The sequence below is a fragment of the Cnephaeus nilssonii genome, assembly GCF_951640355.1.
Source record: "Cnephaeus nilssonii genome assembly, chromosome: 24".
NCBI classification, from domain to species: Eukaryota; Metazoa; Chordata; class Mammalia; order Chiroptera; family Vespertilionidae; genus Cnephaeus; species Cnephaeus nilssonii.
The window spans coordinates 14,877,845-14,901,851 of NC_137095.1; the positions used below are offsets into that span (position 1 = coordinate 14,877,845).

Genomic DNA, 24,007 nt, shown 5'->3' on the forward strand with positions numbered 1-24,007 from the left:
AAATTAAAATATTTGGAGGCGTCTCAGGGTATCTCACGTGTGATTTCAGATTGCCCATGAATAGAGGTCTCTGTGCTCTACTTGTCATTTTTCTTTAGCTCTGCTTTGGGATGGCTTTAAAAAGTTGCAAAGACAACGCAATTCCAGATGTGTCCACAAGACGGCGCCCTAAGCGCCCAAAACTGGTTTTTTCCCAGGTATCGCGGTTAATAATGCGCATTTTTTACCCCTCCATGGAGTTACTAGTAATAAACTCAAACTCCCCGCAAATGCCCTTTTTTGGGGCACTAAACTCGACATTTTTAGGCGTAAAAATAACTACAATGTGAACGCCTTCAGAAAATTTGACATGAAGTTTTGGAACTTGTCGTCAATACAACCAAATAGTACACATATCAAATCACATATATGTCAACATATGAGTACTTGCCATGTCGCTAGGTGGCCTTTCAAAATGGTTATGTGTTTTTGTTTTTTCTTTAAAAATCCGTTATTGATCTCAGAGGGGAAGGGAGAGAAATACCAATGATGAGAGAAACGTCAATCGGCTGCCCCCTGCACGCCCCACTCTGGGCATGGAGCCCACAAGCCGGCATGTGCCGCGACCGGGAATGGAACCGCACGACCCCCCCCCCCCCCCCCCCCCCCCGGTTCCTAGGTCGAAGCTCGACCACTGAGCCACACCGGCCGGAGGGCGTGGGTGGTTTGAATGGTCTCCTCTGCAGCCAAAGCTCCAAAGAACAGAGACAAAAGGAACGTTTGCTTGAAAGTCAGAGGCTCCGGGGCCTGCGGGGCGGGGGACTGGAACCCTCGCCCTGAGCCTGTGAACCAGCAGCCATGGTCAGGCGGCCCCAGGACAGGGTCCTCCTGAGACCCTAGTTCCTCTGCCTCCTGAAGTGCCTCCTCCCAGGCCTCCGGCCCCTGCCCCGCACCTGACAGGCCGGCCCCACCCGCAGCCCTGCAAACTGGCACAGCCGCCACTTTTTTTTCTCTCTAAAAGAAAATAACACGTTTTTATTGATTTCAGGGAGGGGGATACACACCCACGGTGAGAGTCGGCTGCCTCCTGTACCTCCACACCGGGGATGGAGCCCCCAGCCCGGGCATCGAACCAGGAATCACACCCGAGACCTCCTGATTCACAGGTCGAAGCTCAACCACTGGGCCTCACTGGCCGGGCGCACCCACGTGTAATCGCTGCGCCCGGGGAAGAAAGACTCCTTGGCTGTGGGCTGTTAACTCTGTTAACTTGGTTAAGAGCACATTAACTCAGGGTTAACACCGCATTTGCTCTGAGGGAGTCCTGGGTTTGATCCACCCCTGCGGAGGGGGTCACCCCAGCTCCCGAACACTTGCGGTTCGGAGGTCCTGGGGGCCTTGGCTACGTCCCCGGTTCTGGATTCTTTCCGGGGGGCGTCTCTGGAGCCTAGGGGGTCCCTGATTCCGGACATTTGTACCCGCTGGTTCAGCAGAGTGTTAAGCACTCGAGTCTGTAAAAGGTTCGAGGACGAGGACTGGCGAGAGATGATGACTCAATGCAGAGTGCGCCTCTCACGGGAAGGGGGTGTAAGCCGGGGAGGGGGTTGTCTCTGGCCACCTGCGAAGGGCATTCCTGGGACAAAGGGCGACATTTGCATCCCGCCCGAGGACTGGGCGGCACAGACGCATCAGCGTGAACTTCCCGATTCTGATGGCTGTGCAGGAGGACGCCCTGGTTTATAGGAAATTGCCCCTGAAGTATGTGGGAGAAAAAAAATTAAAATATTTGGAGGCGTCTCAGGGTATCTCACGTGTGATTTCAGATTGCCCATGAATACAGGTCTCTGTGCTCTACTTGTCATTTTTCTTTAGCTCTGCTTTGGGATGGCTTTAAAAAGTTGCAAAGACAACGCAATTCCAGATGTGTCCACAAGACGGCGCCCTAAGCGCCCAAAACTGGTTTTTTCCCAGGTATCGCGGTTAATAATGCGCATTTTTTACCCCTCCATGGAGTTACTAGTAATAAACTCAAACTCCCCGCAAATGCCCTTTTTTGGGGCACTAAACTCGACATTTTTAGGCGTAAAAATAACTACAATGTGAACGCCTTCAGAAAATTTGACATGAAGTTTTGGAACTTGTCGTCAATACAACCAAATAGTACACATATCAAATCACATATATGTCAACATATGAGTACTTGCCATGTCGCTAGGTGGCCTTTCAAAATGGTTATGTGTTTTTGTTTTTTCTTTAAAAATCCGTTATTGATCTCAGAGGGGAAGGGAGAGAAATACCAATGATGAGAGAAACGTCAATCGGCTGCCCCCTGCACGCCCCACTCTGGGCATGGAGCCCACAAGCCGGCATGTGCCACGACCGGGAATGGAACCGCACGACCCCCCCCCCCCCCCCGGTTCCTAGGTCCAAGCTCGACCACTGAGCCACACCGGCCGGAGGGCGTGGGTGGTTTGAATGGTCTCCTCTGCAGCCAAAGCTCCAAAGAACAGAGACAAAAGGAACGTTTGCTTGAAAGTCAGAGGCTCCGGGGTCTGCGGGGCGGGGGACTGGAACCCTCGCCCTCAGCCTGTGAACCAGCAGCCACGGTCAGGCGGCCCCAGGACAGGGTCCTCCTGAGACCCTAGCTCCTCTGCCGCCTGAAGTGCCTCCTCCCAGGCCTCCGGCCCCTGCCCCGCACCTGACAGGCCGGCCCCACCCGCAGCCCTGCAAACTGGCACAGCCGCCACTTTTTTTCTCTCTAAAAGAAAATAACACGTTTTTATTGATTTCAGGGAGGGGGATACACACCCACGGTGAGAGTCGGCTGCCTCCTGCACCTCCACACCGGGGATGGAGCCCCCAGCCCGGGCATCGAACCAGGAATCACACCCGAGACCTCCTGATTCATAGGTCGAAGCTCAACCACTGGGCCTCACTGGCCCGGCGCACCCACGTGTAATCGCTGCGCCCGGGGAAGAAAGACTCCTTGGCTGTGGGCTGTTAACTCTGTTAACTTGGTTAAGAGCACATTAACTCAGGGTTAACACCGCATTTGCTCTGAGGGAGTCCTGGGTTTGATCCACCCCTGCGGAGGGGGTCACCCCAGCTCCCGAACACTTGCGGTTCGGAGGTCCTGGGGGCCTTGGCTACGTCCCCGGTTCTGGATTCTTTCCGGGGGGCGTCTCTGGAGCCTAGGGGGTCCCTGATTCCGGACATTTGTACCCGCTGGTTCAGCAGAGTGTTAAGCACTCGAGTCTGTAAAAGGTTCGAGGACGAGGACTGGCGAGAGATGATGACTCAATGCAGAGTGCGCCTCTCACGGGAAGGGGGTGTAAGCCGGGGAGGGGGTTGTCTCTGGCCACCTGCGAAGGGCATTCCTGGGACAAAGGGCGACATTTGCATCCCGCCCGAGGACTGGGCGGCACAGACGCATCAGCGTGAACTTCCCGATTCTGATGGCTGTGCAGGAGGACGCCCTGGTTTATAGGAAATTGCCCCTGAAGTATGTGGGAGAAAAAAAATTAAAATATTTGGAGGCGTCTCAGGGTATCTCACGTGTGATTTCAGATTGCCCATGAATACAGGTCTCTGTGCTCTACTTGTCATTTTTTTTTAGCTCTGCTTTGGGATGGCTTTAAAAAGTTGCAAAGACAACGCAATTCCAGATGTGTCCACAAGACGGCGCCCTAAGCGCCCAAAACTGGTTTTTTCCCAGGTATCGCGGTTAATAATGCGCATTTTTTACCCCTCCATGGAGTTACTAGTAATAAACTCAAACTTCCCGCAAAGGCCCTTTTTTGGGGCACTAAACTCGACATTTTTAGGCGTAAAAATAACTACAATGTGAACGCCTTCAGAAAATTTGACATGAAGTTTTGGAACTTGTCGTCAATACAACCAAATAGTACACATATCAAATCACATATATGTCAACATATGAGTACTTGCCATGTCGCTAGGTGGCCTTTCAAAATGGTTATGTGTTTTTGTTTTTTCTTTAAAAATCCGTTATTGATCTCAGAGGGGAAGGGAGAGAAATACCAATGATGAGAGAAACGTCAATCGGCTGCCCCCTGCACGCCCCACTCTGGGCATGGAGCCCACAAGCCGGCATGTGCCGCGACCGGGAATGGAACCGCACGACCCCCCGGTTCCTAGGTCGAAGCTCGACCACTGAGCCACACCGGCCGGAGGGCGTGGGTGGTTTGAATGGTCTCCTCTGCAGCCAAAGCTCCAAAGAACAGAGACAAAAGGAACGTTTGCTTGAAAGTCAGAGGCTCCGGGGCCTGCGGGGGGGGGGACTGGAACCCTCGCCCTGAGCCTGTGAACCAGCAGCCACGGTCAGGCGGCCCCAGAACAGGGTCCTCCTGAGACCCTAGTTCCTCTGCCGCCTGAAGTGCCTCCTCCCAGGCCTCCGGCCCTTGCCCCGCACCTGACAGGCCGGCCCCACCCGCAGCCCTGCAAACTGGCACAGCCGCCACTTTTTTTTCTCTCTAAAAGAAAATAACACGTTTTTATTGATTTCAGGGAGGGGGATACACACCCACGGTGAGAGTCGGCTGCCTCCTGCACCTCCACACCGGGGATGGAGCCCCCAGCCCGGGCATCCAACCAGGAATCACACCCGAGACCTCCTGATTCACAGGTCGAAGCTCAACCACTGGGCCTCACTGGCCGGGCGCACCCACGTGTAATCGCTGCGCCCGGGGAAGAAAGACTCCTTGGCTGTGGGCTGTTAACTCTGTTAACTTGGTTAAGAGCACATTAACTCAGGGTTAACACCGCATTTGCTCTGAGGGAGTCCTGGGTTTGATCCACCCCTGCGGAGGGGGTCACCCCAGCTCCCGAACACTTGCGGTTCGGAGGTCCTGGGGGCCTTGGCTACGTCCCCGGTTCTGGATTCTTTCCGGGGGGCGTCTCTGGAGCCTAGGGTGTCCCTGATTCCGGACATTTGTACCCGCTGGTTCAGCAGAGTGTTAAGCACTCGAGTCTGTAAAAGGTTCGAGGACGAGGACTGGCGAGAGATGATGACTCAATGCAGAGTGCGCCTCTCACGGGAAGGGGGTGTAAGCCGGGGAGGGGGTTGTCTCTGGCCACCTGCGAAGGGCATTCCTGGGACAAAGGGCGACATTTGCATCCCGCCCGAGGACTGGGCGGCACAGACGCATCAGCGTGAACTTCCCGATTCTGATGGCTGTGCAGGAGGACGCCCTGGTTTATAGGAAATTGCCCCTGAAGTATGTGGGAGAAAAAAAATTAAAATATTTGGAGGCGTCTCAGGGTATCTCACGTGTGATTTCAGATTGCCCATGAATAGAGGTCTCTGTGCTCTACTTGTCATTTTTCTTTAGCTCTGCTTTGGGATGGCTTTAAAAAGTTGCAAAGACAACGCAATTCCAGATGTGTCCACAAGACGGCGCCCTAAGCGCCCAAAACTGGTTTTTTCCCAGGTATCGCGGTTAATAATGCGCATTTTTTACCCCTCCATGGAGTTACTAGTAATAAACTCAAACTCCCCGCAAATGCCCTTTTTTGGGGCACTAAACTCGACATTTTTAGGCGTAAAAATAACTACAATGTGAACGCCTTCAGAAAATTTGACATGAAGTTTTGGAACTTGTCGTCAATACAACCAAATAGTACACATATCAAATCACATATATGTCAACATATGAGTACTTGCCATGTCGCTAGGTGGCCTTTCAAAATGGTTATGTGTTTTTGTTTTTTCTTTAAAAATCCGTTATTGATCTCAGAGGGGAAGGGAGAGAAATACCAATGATGAGAGAAACGTCAATCGGCTGCCCCCTGCACGCCCCACTCTGGGCATGGAGCCCACAAGCCGGCATGTGCCGCGACCGGGAATGGAACCGCACGACCCCCCCCCCCCCCCCCCCGGTTCCTAGGTCGAAGCTCGACCACTGAGCCACACCGGCCGGAGGGCGTGGGTGGTTTGAATGGTCTCCTCTGCAGCCAAAGCTCCAAAGAACAGAGACAAAAGGAACGTTTGCTTGAAAGTCAGAGGCTCCGGGGCCTGCGGGGGGGGGGGACTGGAACCCTCGCCCTGAGCCTGTGAACCAGCAGCCACGGTCAGGCGGCCCCAGAACAGGGTCCTCCTGAGACCCTAGTTCCTCTGCCGCCTGAAGTGCCTCCTCCCAGGCCTCCGGCCCTTGCCCCGCACCTGACAGGCCGGCCCCACCCGCAGCCCTGCAAACTGGCACAGCCGCCACTTTTTTTTCTCTCTAAAAGAAAATAACACGTTTTTATTGATTTCAGGGAGGGGGATACACACCCACGGTGAGAGTCGGCTGCCTCCTGCACCTCCACACCGGGGATGGAGCCCCCAGCCCGGGCATCCAACCAGGAATCACACCCGAGACCTCCTGATTCACAGGTCGAAGCTCAACCACTGGGCCTCACTGGCCGGGCGCACCCACGTGTAATCGCTGCGCCCGGGGAAGAAAGACTCCTTGGCTGTGGGCTGTTAACTCTGTTAACTTGGTTAAGAGCACATTAACTCAGGGTTAACACCGCATTTGCTCTGAGGGAGTCCTGGGTTTGATCCACCCCTGCGGAGGGGGTCACCCCAGCTCCCGAACACTTGCGGTTCGGAGGTCCTGGGGGCCTTGGCTACGTCCCCGGTTCTGGATTCTTTCCGGGGGGCGTCTCTGGAGCCTAGGGTGTCCCTGATTCCGGACATTTGTACCCGCTGGTTCAGCAGAGTGTTAAGCACTCGAGTCTGTAAAAGGTTCGAGGACGAGGACTGGCGAGAGATGATGACTCAATGCAGAGTGCGCCTCTCACGGGAAGGGGGTGTAAGCCGGGGAGGGGGTTGTCTCTGGCCACCTGCGAAGGGCATTCCTGGGACAAAGGGCGACATTTGCATCCCGCCCGAGGACTGGGCGGCACAGACGCATCAGCGTGAACTTCCCGATTCTGATGGCTGTGCAGGAGGACGCCCTGGTTTATAGGAAATTGCCCCTGAAGTATGTGGGAGAAAAAAAATTAAAATATTTGGAGGCGTCTCAGGGTATCTCACGTGTGATTTCAGATTGCCCATGAATAGAGGTCTCTGTGCTCTACTTGTCATTTTTCTTTAGCTCTGCTTTGGGATGGCTTTAAAAAGTTGCAAAGACAACGCAATTCCAGATGTGTCCACAAGACGGCGCCCTAAGCGCCCAAAACTGGTTTTTTCCCAGGTATCGCGGTTAATAATGCGCATTTTTTACCCCTCCATGGAGTTACTAGTAATAAACTCAAACTCCCCGCAAATGCCCTTTTTTGGGGCACTAAACTCGACATTTTTAGGCGTAAAAATAACTACAATGTGAACGCCTTCAGAAAATTTGACATGAAGTTTTGGAACTTGTCGTCAATACAACCAAATAGTACACATATCAAATCACATATATGTCAACATATGAGTACTTGCCATGTCGCTAGGTGGCCTTTCAAAATGGTTATGTGTTTTTGTTTTTTCTTTAAAAATCCGTTATTGATCTCAGAGGGGAAGGGAGAGAAATACCAATGATGAGAGAAACGTCAATCGGCTGCCCCCTGCACGCCCCACTCTGGGCATGGAGCCCACAAGCCGGCATGTGCGGCGACCGGGAATGGAACCGCACGACCCCCCCCCCCCCCCCCCCGGTTCCTAGGTCGAAGCTCGACCACTGAGCCACACCGGCCGGAGGGCGTGGGTGGTTTGAATGGTCTCCTCTGCAGCCAAAGCTCCAAAGAACAGAGACAAAAGGAACGTTTGCTTGAAAGTCAGAGGCTCCGGGGCCTGCGGGGGGGGGGACTGGAACCCTCGCCCTGAGCCTGTGAACCAGCAGCCACGGTCAGGCGGCCCCAGAACAGGGTCCTCCTGAGACCCTAGTTCCTCTGCCGCCTGAAGTGCCTCCTCCCAGGCCTCCGGCCCTTGCCCCGCACCTGACAGGCCGGCCCCACCCGCAGCCCTGCAAACTGGCACAGCCGCCACTTTTTTTTCTCTCTAAAAGAAAATAACACGTTTTTATTGATTTCAGGGAGGGGGATACACACCCACGGTGAGAGTCGGCTGCCTCCTGCACCTCCACACCGGGGATGGAGCCCCCAGCCCGGGCATCCAACCAGGAATCACACCCGAGACCTCCTGATTCACAGGTCGAAGCTCAACCACTGGGCCTCACTGGCCGGGCGCACCCACGTGTAATCGCTGCGCCCGGGGAAGAAAGACTCCTTGGCTGTGGGCTCTTAACTCTGTTAACTTGGTTAAGAGCACATTAACTCAGGGTTAACACCGCATTTGCTCTGAGGGAGTCCTGGGTTTGATCCACCCCTGCGGAGGGGGTCACCCCAGCTCCCGAACACTTGCGGTTCGGAGGTCCTGGGGGCCTTGGCTACGTCCCCGGTTCTGGATTCTTTCCGGGGGGCGTCTCTGGAGCCTAGGGGGTCCCTGATTCCGGACATTTGTACCCGCTGGTTCAGCAGAGTGTTAAGCACTCGAGTCTGTAAAAGGTTCGAGGACGAGGACTGGCGAGAGATGATGACTCAATGCAGAGTGCGCCTCTCACGGGAAGGGGGTGTAAGCCGGGGAGGGGGTTGTCTCTGGCCACCTGCGAAGGGCATTCCTGGGACAAAGGGCGACATTTGCATCCCGCCCGAGGACTGGGCGGCACAGACGCATCAGCGTGAACTTCCCGATTCTGATGGCTGTGCAGGAGGACGCCCTGGTTTATAGGAAATTGCCCCTGAAGTATGTGGGAGAAAAAAAATTAAAATATTTGGAGGCGTCTCAGGGTATCTCACGTGTGATTTCAGATTGCCCATGAATAGAGGTCTCTGTGCTCTACTTGTCATTTTTCTTTAGCTCTGCTTTGGGATGGCTTTAAAAAGTTGCAAAGACAACGCAATTCCAGATGTGTCCACAAGACGGCGCCCTAAGCGCCCAAAACTGGTTTTTTCCCAGGTATCGCGGTTAATAATGCGCATTTTTTACCCCTCCATGGAGTTACTAGTAATAAACTCAAACTCCCCGCAAATGCCCTTTTTTGGGGCACTAAACTCGACATTTTTAGGCGTAAAAATAACTACAATGTGAACGCCTTCAGAAAATTTGACATGAAGTTTTGGAACTTGTCGTCAATACAACCAAATAGTACACATATCAAATCACATATATGTCAACATATGAGTACTTGCCATGTCGCTAGGTGGCCTTTCAAAATGGTTATGTGTTTTTGTTTTTTCTTTAAAAATCCGTTATTGATCTCAGAGGGGAAGGGAGAGAAATACCAATGATGAGAGAAACGTCAATCGGCTGCCCCCTGCACGCCCCACTCTGGGCATGGAGCCCACAAGCCGGCATGTGCCGCGACCGGGAATGGAACCGCACGACCCCCCCCCCCCCCCCCCCGGTTCCTAGGTCGAAGCTCGACCACTGAGCCACACCGGCCGGAGGGCGTGGGTGGTTTGAATGGTCTCCTCTGCAGCCAAAGCTCCAAAGAACAGAGACAAAAGGAACGTTTGCTTGAAAGTCAGAGGCTCCGGGGCCTGCGGGGCGGGGGACTGGAACCCTCGCCCTGAGCCTGTGAACCAGCAGCCACGGTCAGGCGGCCCCAGGACAGGGTCCTCCTGAGACCCTAGTTCCTCTGCCTCCTGAAGTGCCTCCTCCCAGGCCTCCGGCCCCTGCCCCGCACCTGACAGGCCGGCCCCACCCGCAGCCCTGCAAACTGGCACAGCCGCCACTTTTTTTTCTCTCTAAAAGAAAATAACACGTTTTTATTGATTTCAGGGAGGGGGATACACACCCACGGTGAGAGTCGGCTGCCTCCTGTACCTCCACACCGGGGATGGAGCCCCCAGCCCGGGCATCGAACCAGGAATCACACCCGAGACCTCCTGATTCACAGGTCGAAGCTCAACCACTGGGCCTCACTGGCCGGGCGCACCCACGTGTAATCGCTGCGCCCGGGGAAGAAAGACTCCTTGGCTGTGGGCTGTTAACTCTGTTAACTTGGTTAAGAGCACATTAACTCAGGGTTAACACCGCATTTGCTCTGAGGGAGTCCTGGGTTTGATCCACCCCTGCGGAGGGGGTCACCCCAGCTCCCGAACACTTGCGGTTCGGAGGTCCTGGGGGCCTTGGCTACGTCCCCGGTTCTGGATTCTTTCCGGGGGGCGTCTCTGGAGCCTAGGGGGTCCCTGATTCCGGACATTTGTACCCGCTGGTTCAGCAGAGTGTTAAGCACTCGAGTCTGTAAAAGGTTCGAGGACGAGGACTGGCGAGAGATGATGACTCAATGCAGAGTGCGCCTCTCACGGGAAGGGGGTGTAAGCCGGGGAGGGGGTTGTCTCTGGCCACCTGCGAAGGGCATTCCTGGGACAAAGGGCGACATTTGCATCCCGCCCGAGGACTGGGCGGCACAGACGCATCAGCGTGAACTTCCCGATTCTGATGGCTGTGCAGGAGGACGCCCTGGTTTATAGGAAATTGCCCCTGAAGTATGTGGGAGAAAAAAAATTAAAATATTTGGAGGCGTCTCAGGGTATCTCACGTGTGATTTCAGATTGCCCATGAATACAGGTCTCTGTGCTCTACTTGTCATTTTTCTTTAGCTCTGCTTTGGGATGGCTTTAAAAAGTTGCAAAGACAACGCAATTCCAGATGTGTCCACAAGACGGCGCCCTAAGCGCCCAAAACTGGTTTTTTCCCAGGTATCGCGGTTAATAATGCGCATTTTTTACCCCTCCATGGAGTTACTAGTAATAAACTCAAACTCCCCGCAAATGCCCTTTTTTGGGGCACTAAACTCGACATTTTTAGGCGTAAAAATAACTACAATGTGAACGCCTTCAGAAAATTTGACATGAAGTTTTGGAACTTGTCGTCAATACAACCAAATAGTACACATATCAAATCACATATATGTCAACATATGAGTACTTGCCATGTCGCTAGGTGGCCTTTCAAAATGGTTATGTGTTTTTGTTTTTTCTTTAAAAATCCGTTATTGATCTCAGAGGGGAAGGGAGAGAAATACCAATGATGAGAGAAACGTCAATCGGCTGCCCCCTGCACGCCCCACTCTGGGCATGGAGCCCACAAGCCGGCATGTGCCGCGACCGGGAATGGAACCGCACGACCCCCCCCCCCCCCCCGGTTCCTAGGTCGAAGCTCGACCACTGAGCCACACCGGCCGGAGGGCGTGGGTGGTTTGAATGGTCTCCTCTGCAGCCAAAGCTCCAAAGAACAGAGACAAAAGGAACGTTTGCTTGAAAGTCAGAGGCTCCGGGGCCTGCGGGGGGGGGGACTGGAACCCTCGCCCTGAGCCTGTGAACCAGCAGCCACGGTCAGGCGGCCCCAGAACAGGGTCCTCCTGAGACCCTAGTTCCTCTGCCGCCTGAAGTGCCTCCTCCCAGGCCTCCGGCCCTTGCCCCGCACCTGACAGGCCGGCCCCACCCGCAGCCCTGCAAACTGGCACAGCCGCCACTTTTTTTTCTCTCTAAAAGAAAATAACACGTTTTTATTGATTTCAGGGAGGGGGATACACACCCACGGTGAGAGTCGGCTGCCTCCTGCACCTCCACACCGGGGATGGAGCCCCCAGCCCGGGCATCCAACCAGGAATCACACCCGAGACCTCCTGATTCACAGGTCGAAGCTCAACCACTGGGCCTCACTGGCCGGGCGCACCCACGTGTAATCGCTGCGCCCGGGGAAGAAAGACTCCTTGGCTGTGGGCTGTTAACTCTGTTAACTTGGTTAAGAGCACATTAACTCAGGGTTAACACCGCATTTGCTCTGAGGGAGTCCTGGGTTTGATCCACCCCTGCGGAGGGGGTCACCCCAGCTCCCGAACACTTGCGGTTCGGAGGTCCTGGGGGCCTTGGCTACGTCCCCGGTTCTGGATTCTTTCCGGGGGGCGTCTCTGGAGCCTAGGGTGTCCCTGATTCCGGACATTTGTACCCGCTGGTTCAGCAGAGTGTTAAGCACTCGAGTCTGTAAAAGGTTCGAGGACGAGGACTGGCGAGAGATGATGACTCAATGCAGAGTGCGCCTCTCACGGGAAGGGGGTGTAAGCCGGGGAGGGGGTTGTCTCTGGCCACCTGCGAAGGGCATTCCTGGGACAAAGGGCGACATTTGCATCCCGCCCGAGGACTGGGCGGCACAGACGCATCAGCGTGAACTTCCCGATTCTGATGGCTGTGCAGGAGGACGCCCTGGTTTATAGGAAATTGCCCCTGAAGTATGTGGGAGAAAAAAAATTAAAATATTTGGAGGCGTCTCAGGGTATCTCACGTGTGATTTCAGATTGCCCATGAATAGAGGTCTCTGTGCTCTACTTGTCATTTTTCTTTAGCTCTGCTTTGGGATGGCTTTAAAAAGTTGCAAAGACAACGCAATTCCAGATGTGTCCACAAGACGGCGCCCTAAGCGCCCAAAACTGGTTTTTTCCCAGGTATCGCGGTTAATAATGCGCATTTTTTACCCCTCCATGGAGTTACTAGTAATAAACTCAAACTCCCCGCAAATGCCCTTTTTTGGGGCACTAAACTCGACATTTTTAGGCGTAAAAATAACTACAATGTGAACGCCTTCAGAAAATTTGACATGAAGTTTTGGAACTTGTCGTCAATACAACCAAATAGTACACATATCAAATCACATATATGTCAACATATGAGTACTTGCCATGTCGCTAGGTGGCCTTTCAAAATGGTTATGTGTTTTTGTTTTTTCTTTAAAAATCCGTTATTGATCTCAGAGGGGAAGGGAGAGAAATACCAATGATGAGAGAAACGTCAATCGGCTGCCCCCTGCACGCCCCACTCTGGGCATGGAGCCCACAAGCCGGCATGTGCCGCGACCGGGAATGGAACCGCACGACCCCCCCCCCCCCCCCCCCCGGTTCCTAGGTCGAAGCTCGACCACTGAGCCACACCGGCCGGAGGGCGTGGGTGGTTTGAATGGTCTCCTCTGCAGCCAAAGCTCCAAAGAACAGAGACAAAAGGAACGTTTGCTTGAAAGTCAGAGGCTCCGGGGCCTGCGGGGGGGGGGACTGGAACCCTCGCCCTGAGCCTGTGAACCAGCAGCCACGGTCAGGCGGCCCCAGAACAGGGTCCTCCTGAGACCCTAGTTCCTCTGCCGCCTGAAGTGCCTCCTCCCAGGCCTCCGGCCCTTGCCCCGCACCTGACAGGCCGGCCCCACCCGCAGCCCTGCAAACTGGCACAGCCGCCACTTTTTTTTCTCTCTAAAAGAAAATAACACGTTTTTATTGATTTCAGGGAGGGGGATACACACCCACGGTGAGAGTCGGCTGCCTCCTGCACCTCCACACCGGGGATGGAGCCCCCAGCCCGGGCATCGAACCAGGAATCACACCCGAGACCTCCTGATTCACAGGTCGAAGCTCAACCACTGGGCCTCACTGGCCGGGCGCACCCACGTGTAATCGCTGCGCCCGGGGAAGAAAGACTCCTTGGCTGTGGGCTGTTAACTCTGTTAACTTGGTTAAGAGCACATTAACTCAGGGTTAACACCGCATTTGCTCTGAGGGAGTCCTGGGTTTGATCCACCCCTGCGGAGGGGGTCACCCCAGCTCCCGAACACTTGCGGTTCGGAGGTCCTGGGGGCCTTGGCTACGTCCCCGGTTCTGGATTCTTTCCGGGGGGCGTCTCTGGAGCCTAGGGTGTCCCTGATTCCGGACATTTGTACCCGCTGGTTCAGCAGAGTGTTAAGCACTCGAGTCTGTAAAAGGTTCGAGGACGAGGACTGGCGAGAGATGATGACTCAATGCAGAGTGCGCCTCTCACGGGAAGGGGGTGTAAGCCGGGGAGGGGGTTGTCTCTGGCCACCTGCGAAGGGCATTCCTGGGACAAAGGGCGACATTTGCATCCCGCCCGAGGACTGGGCGGCACAGACGCATCAGCGTGAACTTCCCGATTCTGATGGCTGTGCAGGAGGACGCCCTGGTTTATAGGAAATTGCCCCTGAAGTATGTGGGAGAAAAAAAATTAAAATATTTGGAGGCGTCTCAGGGTATCTCACGTGTGATTTCAGATTGCCCATGAATAGAGGTCTCTGTGCTCTACTTGTCATTTTTCTTTAGCTCTGCTTTGGGATGGCTTTAAAAAGTTGCAAAGACAACGCAATTCCAGATGTGTCCACAAGACGGCGCCCTAAGCGCCCAAAACTGGTTTTTTCCCAGGTATCGCGGTTAATAATGCGCATTTTTTACCCCTCCATGGAGTTACTAGTAATAAACTCAAACTCCCCGCAAATGCCCTTTTTTGGGGCACTAAACTCGACATTTTTAGGCGTAAAAATAACTACAATGTGAACGCCTTCAGAAAATTTGACATGAAGTTTTGGAACTTGTCGTCAATACAACCAAATAGTACACATATCAAATCACATATATGTCAACATATGAGTACTTGCCATGTCGCTAGGTGGCCTTTCAAAATGGTTATGTGTTTTTGTTTTTTCTTTAAAAATCCGTTATTGATCTCAGAGGGGAAGGGAGAGAAATACCAATGATGAGAGAAACGTCAATCGGCTGCCCCCTGCACGCCCCACTCTGGGCATGGAGCCCACAAGCCGGCATGTGCCGCGACCGGGAATGGAACCGCACGACCCCCCCCCCCCCCCCCCGGTTCCTAGGTCGAAGCTCGACCACTGAGCCACACCGGCCGGAGGGCGTGGGTGGTTTGAATGGTCTCCTCTGCAGCCAAAGCTCCAAAGAACAGAGACAAAAGGAACGTTTGCTTGAAAGTCAGAGGCTCCGGGGCCTGCGGGGGGGGTGGGGGGGACTGGAACCCTCGCCCTGAGCCTGTGAACCAGCAGCCACGGTCAGGCGGCCCCAGGACAGGGTCCTCCTGAGACCCTAATTCCTCTGCCGCCTGAAGTGCCTCCTCCCAGGCCTCCGGCCCCTGCCCCGCACCTGACAGGCCGGCCCCACCCGCAGCCCTGCAAACTGGCACAGCCGCCACTTTTTTTTCTCTCTAAAAGAAAATAACACGTTTTTATTGATTTCAGGGAGGGGGATACACACCCACGGTGAGAGTCGGCTGCCTCCTGCACCTCCACACCGGGGATGGAGCCCCCAGCCCGGGCATCGAACCAGGAATCACACCCGAGACCTCCTGATTCACAGGTCGAAGCTCAACCACTGGGCCTCACTGGCCGGGCGCACCCACGTGTAATCGCTGCGCCCGGGGAAGAAAGACTCCTTGGCTGTGGGCTGTTAACTCTGTTAACTTGGTTAAGAGCACATTAACTCAGGGTTAACACCGCATTTGCTCTGAGGGAGTCCTGGGTTTGATCCACCCCTGCGGAGGGGGTCACCCCAGCTCCCGAACACTTGCGGTTCGGAGGTCCTGGGGGCCTTGGCTACGTCCCCGGTTCTGGATTCTTTCCGGGGGGCGTCTCTGGAGCCTAGGGGGTCCCTGATTCCGGACATTTGTACCCGCTGGTTCAGCAGAGTGTTAAGCACTCGAGTCTGTAAAAGGTTCGAGGACGAGGACTGGCGAGAGATGATGACTCAATGCAGAGTGCGCCTCTCACGGGAAGGGGGTGTAAGCCGGGGAGGGGGTTGTCTCTGGCCACCTGCGAAGGGCATTCCTGGGACAAAGGGCGACATTTGCATCCCGCCCGAGGACTGGGCGGCACAGACGCATCAGCGTGAACTTCCCGATTCTGATGGCTGTGCAGGAGGACGCCCTGGTTTATAGGAAATTGCCCCTGAAGTATGTGGGAGAAAAAAAATTAAAATATTTGGAGGCGTCTCAGGGTATCTCACGTGTGATTTCAGATTGCCCATGAATAGAGGTCTCTGTGCTCTACTTGTCATTTTTCTTTAGCTCTGCTTTGGGATGGCTTTAAAAAGTTGCAAAGACAACGCAATTCCAGATGTGTCCACAAGACGGCGCCCTAAGCGCCCAAAACTGGTTTTTTCCCAGGTATCGCGGTTAATAATGCGCATATTTTACCCCTCCATGGAGTTACTAGTAATAAACTCAAACCCCCCCCAAATGCCCTTTTTTGGGGCACTAAACTCGACATTTTTAGGCGTAAAAATAACTACAATGTGAACGCCTTCAGAAAATTTGACATGAAGTTTTGGAACTTGTCGTCAATACAACCAAATAGTACACATATCAAATCACATATATGTCAACATATGAGTACTTGCCATGTCGCTAGGTGGCCTTTCAAAATGGTTATGTGTTTTTGTTTTTTCTTTAAAAATCCGTTATTGATCTCAGAGGGGAAGGGAGAGAAATACCAATGATGAGAGAAACGTCAATCGGCTGCCCCCTGCACGCCCCACTCTGGGCATGGAGCCCACAAGCCGGCATGTGCCGCGACCGGGAATGGAACCGCACGACCCCCCCCCCCCCCCCCCCCCGGTTCCTAGGTCGAAGCTCGACCACTGAACCACACCGGCCGGAGGGCGTGGGTGGTTTGAATGGTCTCCTCTGCAGCCAAAGCTCCAAAGAACAGAGACAAAAGGAACGTTTGCTTGAAAGTCAGAGGCTCCGGGGCCTGCGGGGGGGGTGGGGGGGACTGGAACCCTCGCCCTGAGCCTGTGAACCAGCAGCCACGGTCAGGCGGCCCCAGGACAGGGTCCTCCTGAGACCCTAGTTCCTCTGCCGCCTGAAGTGCCTCCTCCCAGGCCTCCGGCCCCTGCCCCGCACCTGACAGGCCGGCCCCACCCGCAGCCCTGCAAACTGGCACAGCCGCCACTTTTTTTTCTCTCTAAAAGAAAATAACACGTTTTTATTGATTTCAGGGAGGGGGATACACACCCACGGTGAGAGTCGGCTGCCTCCTGCACCTCCACACCGGGGATGGAGCCCCCAGCCCGGGCATCCAACCAGGAATCAGACCCGAGACCTCCTGATTCACAGGTCGAAGCTCAACCACTGGGCCTCACTGGCCGGGCGCACCCACGTGTAATCGCTGCGCCCGGGGAAGAAAGACTCCTTGGCTGTGGGCTGTTAACTCTGTTAACTTGGTTAAGAGCACATTAACTCAGGGTTAACACCGCATTTGCTCTGAGGGAGTCCTGGGTTTGATCCACCCCTGCGGAGGGGGTCACCCCAGCTCCCGAACACTTGCGGTTCGGAGGTCCTGGGGGCCTTGGCTACGTCCCCGGTTCTGGATTCTTTCCGGGGGGCGTCTCTGGAGCCTAGGGGGTCCCTGATTCCGGACATTTGTACCCGCTGGTTCAGCAGAGTGTTAAGCACTCGAGTCTGTAAAAGGTTCGAGGACGAGGACTGGCGAGAGATGATGACTCAATGCAGAGTGCGCCTCTCACGGGAAGGGGGTGTAAGCCGGGGAGGGGGTTGTCTCTGGCCACCTGCGAAGGGCATTCCTGGGACAAAGGGCGACATTTGCATCCCGCCCGAGGACTGGGCGGCACAGACGCATCAGCGTGAACTTCCCGATTCTGATGGCTGTGCAGGAGGACGCCCTGGTTTATAGGAAATTGCCCCTGAAGTATGTGGGAGAAAAAAAATTAAAATATTTGGAGGCGTCTCAGGGTATCTCACGTGTGATTTCAGATTGCCCATGAATAGAGGTCTCTGTGCTCTACTTGTCATTTTTCTTTAGCTCTGCTTTGGGATGGCTTTAAAAAGTTGCAAAGACAACGCAATTCCAGATGTGTCCACAAGACGGCGCCCTAAGCGCCCAAAACTGGTTTTTTCCCAGGTATCGCGGTTAATAATGCGCATTTTTTACCCCTCCATGGAGTTACTAGTAATAAACTCAAACTCCCCGCAAATGCCCTTTTTTGGGGCACTAAACTCGACATTTTTAGGCGTAAAAATAACTACAATGTGAACGCCTTCAGAAAATTTGACATGAAGTTTTGGAACTTGTCATCAATACAACCAAATAGTACACATATCAAATCACATATATGTCAACATATGAGTACTTGCCATGTCGCTAGGTGGCCTTTCAAAATGGTTATGTGTTTTTGTTTTTTCTTTAAAAATCCGTTATTGATCTCAGAGGGGAAGGGAGAGAAATACCAATGATGAGAGAAACGTCAATCGGCTGCCCCCTGCACGCCCCACTCTGGGCATGGAGCCCACAAGCCGGCATGTGCCGCGACCGGGAATGGAACCGCACGACCCCCCCCCCCCCCCCCCGGTTCCTAGGTCGAAGCTCGACCACTGAGCCACACCGGCCGGAGGGCGTGGGTGGTTTGAATGGTCTCCTCTGCAGCCAAAGCTCCAAAGAACAGAGACAAAAGGAACGTTTGCTTGAAAGTCAGAGGCTCCGGGGCCTGCGGGGGGGGTGGGGGGGACTGGAACCCTCGCCCTGAGCCTGTGAACCAGCAGCCACGGTCAGGCGGCCCCAGGACAGGGTCCTCCTGAGACCCTAGTTCCTCTGCCTCCTGAAGTGCCTCCTCCCAGGCCTCCGGCCCCTGCCCCGCACCTGACAGGCCGGCCCCACCCGCAGCCCTGCAAACTGGCACAGCCGCCACTTTTTTTCTCTCTAAAAGAAAATAACACGTTTTTATTGATTTCAGGGAGGGGGATACACACCCACGGTGAGAGTCGGCTGCCTCCTGCACCTCCACACCGGGGATGGAGCCCCCAGCCCGGGCATCCAACCAGGAATCACACCCGAGACCTCCTGATTCACAGGTCGAAGCTCAACCACTGGGCCTCACTGGCCGGGCGCACCCACGTGTAATCGCTGCGCCCGGGGAAGAAAGACTCCTTGGCTGTGGGCTCTTAACTCTGTTAACTTGGTTAAGAGCACATTAACTCAGGGTTAACACCGCATTTGCTCTGAGGGAGTCCTGGGTTTGATCCACCCCTGCGGAGGGGGTCACCCCAGCTCCCGAACACTTGCGGTTCGGAGGTCCTGGGGGCCTTGGCTACGTCCCCGGTTCTGGATTCTTTCCGGGGGGCGTCTCTGGAGCCTAGGGGGTCCCTGATTCCGGACATTTGTACCCGCTGGTTCAGCAGAGTGTTAAGCACTCGAGTCTGTAAAAGGTTCGAGGACGAGGACTGGCGAGAGATGATGACTCAATGCAGAGTGCGCCTCTCACGGGAAGGGGGTGTAAGCCGGGGAGGGGGTTGTCTCTGGCCACCTGCGAAGGGCATTCCTGGGACAAAGGGCGACATTTGCATCCCGCCCGAGGACTGGGCGGCACAGACGCATCAGCGTGAACTTCCCGATTCTGATGGCTGTGCAGGAGGACGCCCTGGTTTATAGGAAATTGCCCCTGAAGTATGTGGGAGAAAAAAAATTAAAATATTTGGAGGCGTCTCAGGGTATCTCACGTGTGATTTCAGATTGCCCATGAATACAGGTCTCTGTGCTCTACTTGTCATTTTTCTTTAGCTCTGCTTTGGGATGGCTTTAAAAAGTTGCAAAGACAACGCAATTCCAGATGTGTCCACAAGACGGCGCCCTAAGCGCCCAAAACTGGTTTTTTCCCAGGTATCGCGGTTAATAATGCGCATTTTTTACCCCTCCATGGAGTTACTAGTAATAAACTCAAACTCCCCGCAAATGCCCTTTTTTGGGGCACTAAACTCGACATTTTTAGGCGTAAAAATAACTACAATGTGAACGCCTTCAGAAAATTTGACATGAAGTTTTGGAACTTGTCGTCAATACAACCAAATAGTACACATATCAAATCACATATATGTCAACATATGAGTACTTGCCATGTCGCTAGGTGGCCTTTCAAAATGGTTATGTGTTTTTGTTTTTTCTTTAAAAATCCGTTATTGATCTCAGAGGGGAAGGGAGAGAAATACCAATGATGAGAGAAACGTCAATCGGCTGCCCCCTGCACGCCCCACTCTGGGCATGGAGCCCACAAGCCGGCATGTGCCGCGACCGGGAATGGAACCGCACGACCCCCCCCCCCCCCCCCCCGGTTCCTAGGTCGAAGCTCGACCACTGAGCCACACCGGCCGGAGGGCGTGGGTGGTTTGAATGGTCTCCTCTGCAGCCAAAGCTCCAAAGAACAGAGACAAAAGGAACGTTTGCTTGAAAGTCAGAGGCTCCGGGGCCTGCGGGGGGGGTGGGGGGGACTGGAACCCTCGCCCTGAGCCTGTGAACCAGCAGCCACGGTCAGGCGGCCCCAGAACAGGGTCCTCCTGAGACCCTAGTTCCTCTGCCGCCTGAAGTGCCTCCTCCCAGGCCTCCGGCCCCTGCCCCGCACCTGACAGGCCGGCCCCACCCGCAGCCCTGCAAACTGGCACAGCCGCCACTTTTTTTTCTCTCTAAAAGAAAATAACACGTTTTTATTGATTTCAGGGAGGGGGATACACACCCACGGTGAGAGTCGGCTGCCTCCTGCACCTCCACACCGGGGATGGAGCCCCCAGCCCGGGCATCCAACCAGGAATCACACCCGAGACCTCCTGATTCACAGGTCGAAGCTCAACCACTGGGCCTCACTGGCCGGGCGCACCCACGTGTAATCGCTGCGCCCGGGGAAGAAAGACTCCTTGGCTGTGGGCTGTTAACTCTGTTAACTTGGTTAAGAGCCCATTAACTCAGGGTTAACACCGCATTTGCTCTGAGGGAGTCCTGGGTTTGATCCACCCCTGCGGAGGGGGTCACCCCAGCTCCCGAACACTTGCGGTTCGGAGGTCCTGGGGGCCTTGGCTACGTCCCCGGTTCTGGATTCTTTCCGGGGGGCGTCTCTGGAGCCTAGGGGGTCCCTGATTCCGGACATTTGTACCCGCTGGTTCAGCAGAGTGTTAAGCACTCGAGTCTGTAAAAGGTTCGAGGACGAGGACTGGCGAGAGATGATGACTCAATGCAGAGTGCGCCTCTCACGGGAAGGGGGTGTAAGCCGGGGAGGGGGTTGTCTCTGGCCACCTGCGAAGGGCATTCCTGGGACAAAGGGCGACATTTGCATCCCGCCCGAGGACTGGGCGGCACAGACGCATCAGCGTGAACTTCCCGATTCTGATGGCTGTGCAGGAGGACGCCCTGGTTTATAGGAAATTGCCCCTGAAGTATGTGGGAGAAAAAAAATTAAAATATTTGGAGGCGTCTCAGGGTATCTCACGTGTGATTTCAGATTGCCCATGAATAGAGGTCTCTGTGCTCTACTTGTCATTTTTCTTTAGCTCTGCTTTGGGATGGCTTTAAAAAGTTGCAAAGACAACGCAATTCCAGATGTGTCCACAAGACGGCGCCCTAAGCGCCCAAAACTGGTTTTTTCCCAGGTATCGCGGTTAATAATGCGCATTTTTTACCCCTCCATGGAGTTACTAGTAATAAACTCAAACTCCCCGCAAATGCCCTTTTTTGGGGCACTAAACTCGACATTTTTAGGCGTAAAAATAACTACAATGTGAACGCCTTCAGAAAATTTGACATGAAGTTTTGGAACTTGTCGTCAATACAACCAAATAGTACACATATCAAATCACATATATGTCAACATATGAGTACTTGCCATGTCGCTAGGTGGCCTTTCAAAATGGTTATGTGTTTTTGTTTTTTCTTTAAAAATCCGTTATTGATCTCAGAGGGGAAGGGAGAGAAATACCAATGATGAGAGAAACGTCAATCGGCTGCCCCCTGCACGCCCCACTCTGGGCATGGAGCCCACAAGCCGGCATGTGCCGCGACCGGGAATGGAACCGCACGACCCCCCCCCCCCCCCCCCGGTTCCTAGGTCGAAGCTCGACCACTGAGCCACACCGGCCGGAGGGCGTGGGTGGTTTGAATGGTCTCCTCTGCAGCCAAAGCTCCAAAGAACAGAGACAAAAGGAACGTTTGCTTGAAAGTCAGAGGCTCCGGGGCCTGCGGGGGGGGGGACTGGAACCCTCGCCCTGAGCCTGTGAACCAGCAGCCACGGTCAGGCGGCCCCAGAACAGGGTCCTCCTGAGACCCTAGTTCCTCTGCCGCCTGAAGTGCCTCCTCCCAGGCCTCCGGCCCTTGCCCCGCACCTGACAGGCCGGCCCCACCCGCAGCCCTGCAAACTGGCACAGCCGCCACTTTTTTTTCTCTCTAAAAGAAAATAACACGTTTTTATTGATTTCAGGGAGGGGGATACACACCCACGGTGAGAGTCGGCTGCCTCCTGCACCTCCACACCGGGGATGGAGCCCCCAGCCCGGGCATCCAACCAGGAATCACACCCGAGACCTCCTGATTCACAGGTCGAAGCTCAACCACTGGGCCTCACTGGCCGGGCGCACCCACGTGTAATCGCTGCGCCCGGGGAAGAAAGACTCCTTGGCTGTGGGCTGTTAACTCTGTTAACTTGGTTAAGAGCACATTAACTCAGGGTTAACACCGCATTTGCTCTGAGGGAGTCCTGGGTTTGATCCACCCCTGCGGAGGGGGTCACCCCAGCTCCCGAACACTTGCGGTTCGGAGGTCCTGGGGGCCTTGGCTACGTCCCCGGTTCTGGATTCTTTCCGGGGGGCGTCTCTGGAGCCTAGGGGGTCCCTGATTCCGGACATTTGTACCCGCTGGTTCAGCAGAGTGTTAAGCACTCGAGTCTGTAAAAGGTTCGAGGACGAGGACTGGCGAGAGATGATGACTCAATGCAGAGTGCGCCTCTCACGGGAAGGGGGTGTAAGCCGGGGAGGGGGTTGTCTCTGGCCACCTGCGAAGGGCATTCCTGGGACAAAGGGCGACATTTGCATCCCGCCCGAGGACTGGGCGGCACAGACGCATCAGCGTGAACTTCCCGATTCTGATGGCTGTGCAGGAGGACGCCCTGGTTTATAGGAAATTGCCCCTGAAGTATGTGGGAGAAAAAAAATTAAAATATTTGGAGGCGTCTCAGGGTATCTCACGTGTGATTTCAGATTGCCCATGAATAGAGGTCTCTGTGCTCTACTTGTCATTTTTCTTTAGCTCTGCTTTGGGATGGCTTTAAAAAGTTGCAAAGACAACGCAATTCCAGATGTGTCCACAAGACGGCGCCCTAAGCGCCCAAAACTGGTTTTTTCCCAGGTATCGCGGTTAATAATGCGCATTTTTTACCCCTCCATGGAGTTACTAGTAATAAACTCAAACTCCCCGCAAATGCCCTTTTTTGGGGCACTAAACTCGACATTTTTAGGCGTAAAAATAACTACAATGTGAACGCCTTCAGAAAATTTGACATGAAGTTTTGGAACTTGTCGTCAATACAACCAAATAGTACACATATCAAATCACATATATGTCAACATATGAGTACTTGCCATGTCGCTAGGTGGCCTTTCAAAATGGTTATGTGTTTTTGTTTTTTCTTTAAAAATCCGTTATTGATCTCAGAGGGGAAGGGAGAGAAATACCAATGATGAGAGAAACGTCAATCGGCTGCCCCCTGCACGCCCCACTCTGGGCATGGAGCCCACAAGCCGGCATGTGCCGCGACCGGGAATGGAACCGCACGACCCCCCCCCCCCCCCCCCCCCGGTTCCTAGGTCGAAGCTCGACCACTGAGCCACACCGGCCGGAGGGCGTGGGTGGTTTGAATGGTCTCCTCTGCAGCCAAAGCTCCAAAGAACAGAGACAAAAGGAACGTTTGCTTGAAAGTCAGAGGCTCCGGGGCCTGCGGGGGGGGGGACTGGAACCCTCGCCCTGAGCCTGTGAACCAGCAGCCACGGTCAGGCGGCCCCAGAACAGGGTCCTCCTGAGACCCTAGTTCCTCTGCCGCCTGAAGTGCCTCCTCCCAGGCCTCCGGCCCTTGCCCCGCACCTGACAGGCCGGCCCCACCCGCAGCCCTGCAAACTGGCACAGCCGCCACTTTTTTTTCTCTCTAAAAGAAAATAACACGTTTTTATTGATTTCAGGGAGGGGGATACACACCCACGGTGAGAGTCGGCTGCCTCCTGCACCTCCACACCGGGGATGGAGCCCCCAGCCCGGGCATCCAACCAGGAATCACACCCGAGACCTCCTGATTCACAGGTCGAAGCTCAACCACTGGGCCTCACTGGCCGGGCGCACCCACGTGTAATCGCTGCGCCCGGGGAAGAAAGACTCCTTGGCTGTGGGCTGTTAACTCTGTTAACTTGGTTAAGAGCACATTAACTCAGGGTT

At 54.4% G+C, this 24,007-nt stretch overlaps 1 long non-coding RNA gene across 2 annotated transcripts in view; it reads right to left on the reverse strand.

The window, feature by feature from the left end:
- The window catches only part of LOC307094979, a 175,297-nt gene that overhangs the window by 128,168 nt on the left and 23,122 nt on the right, over positions 1–24,007 (reverse strand). The window lies entirely within an intron of this gene.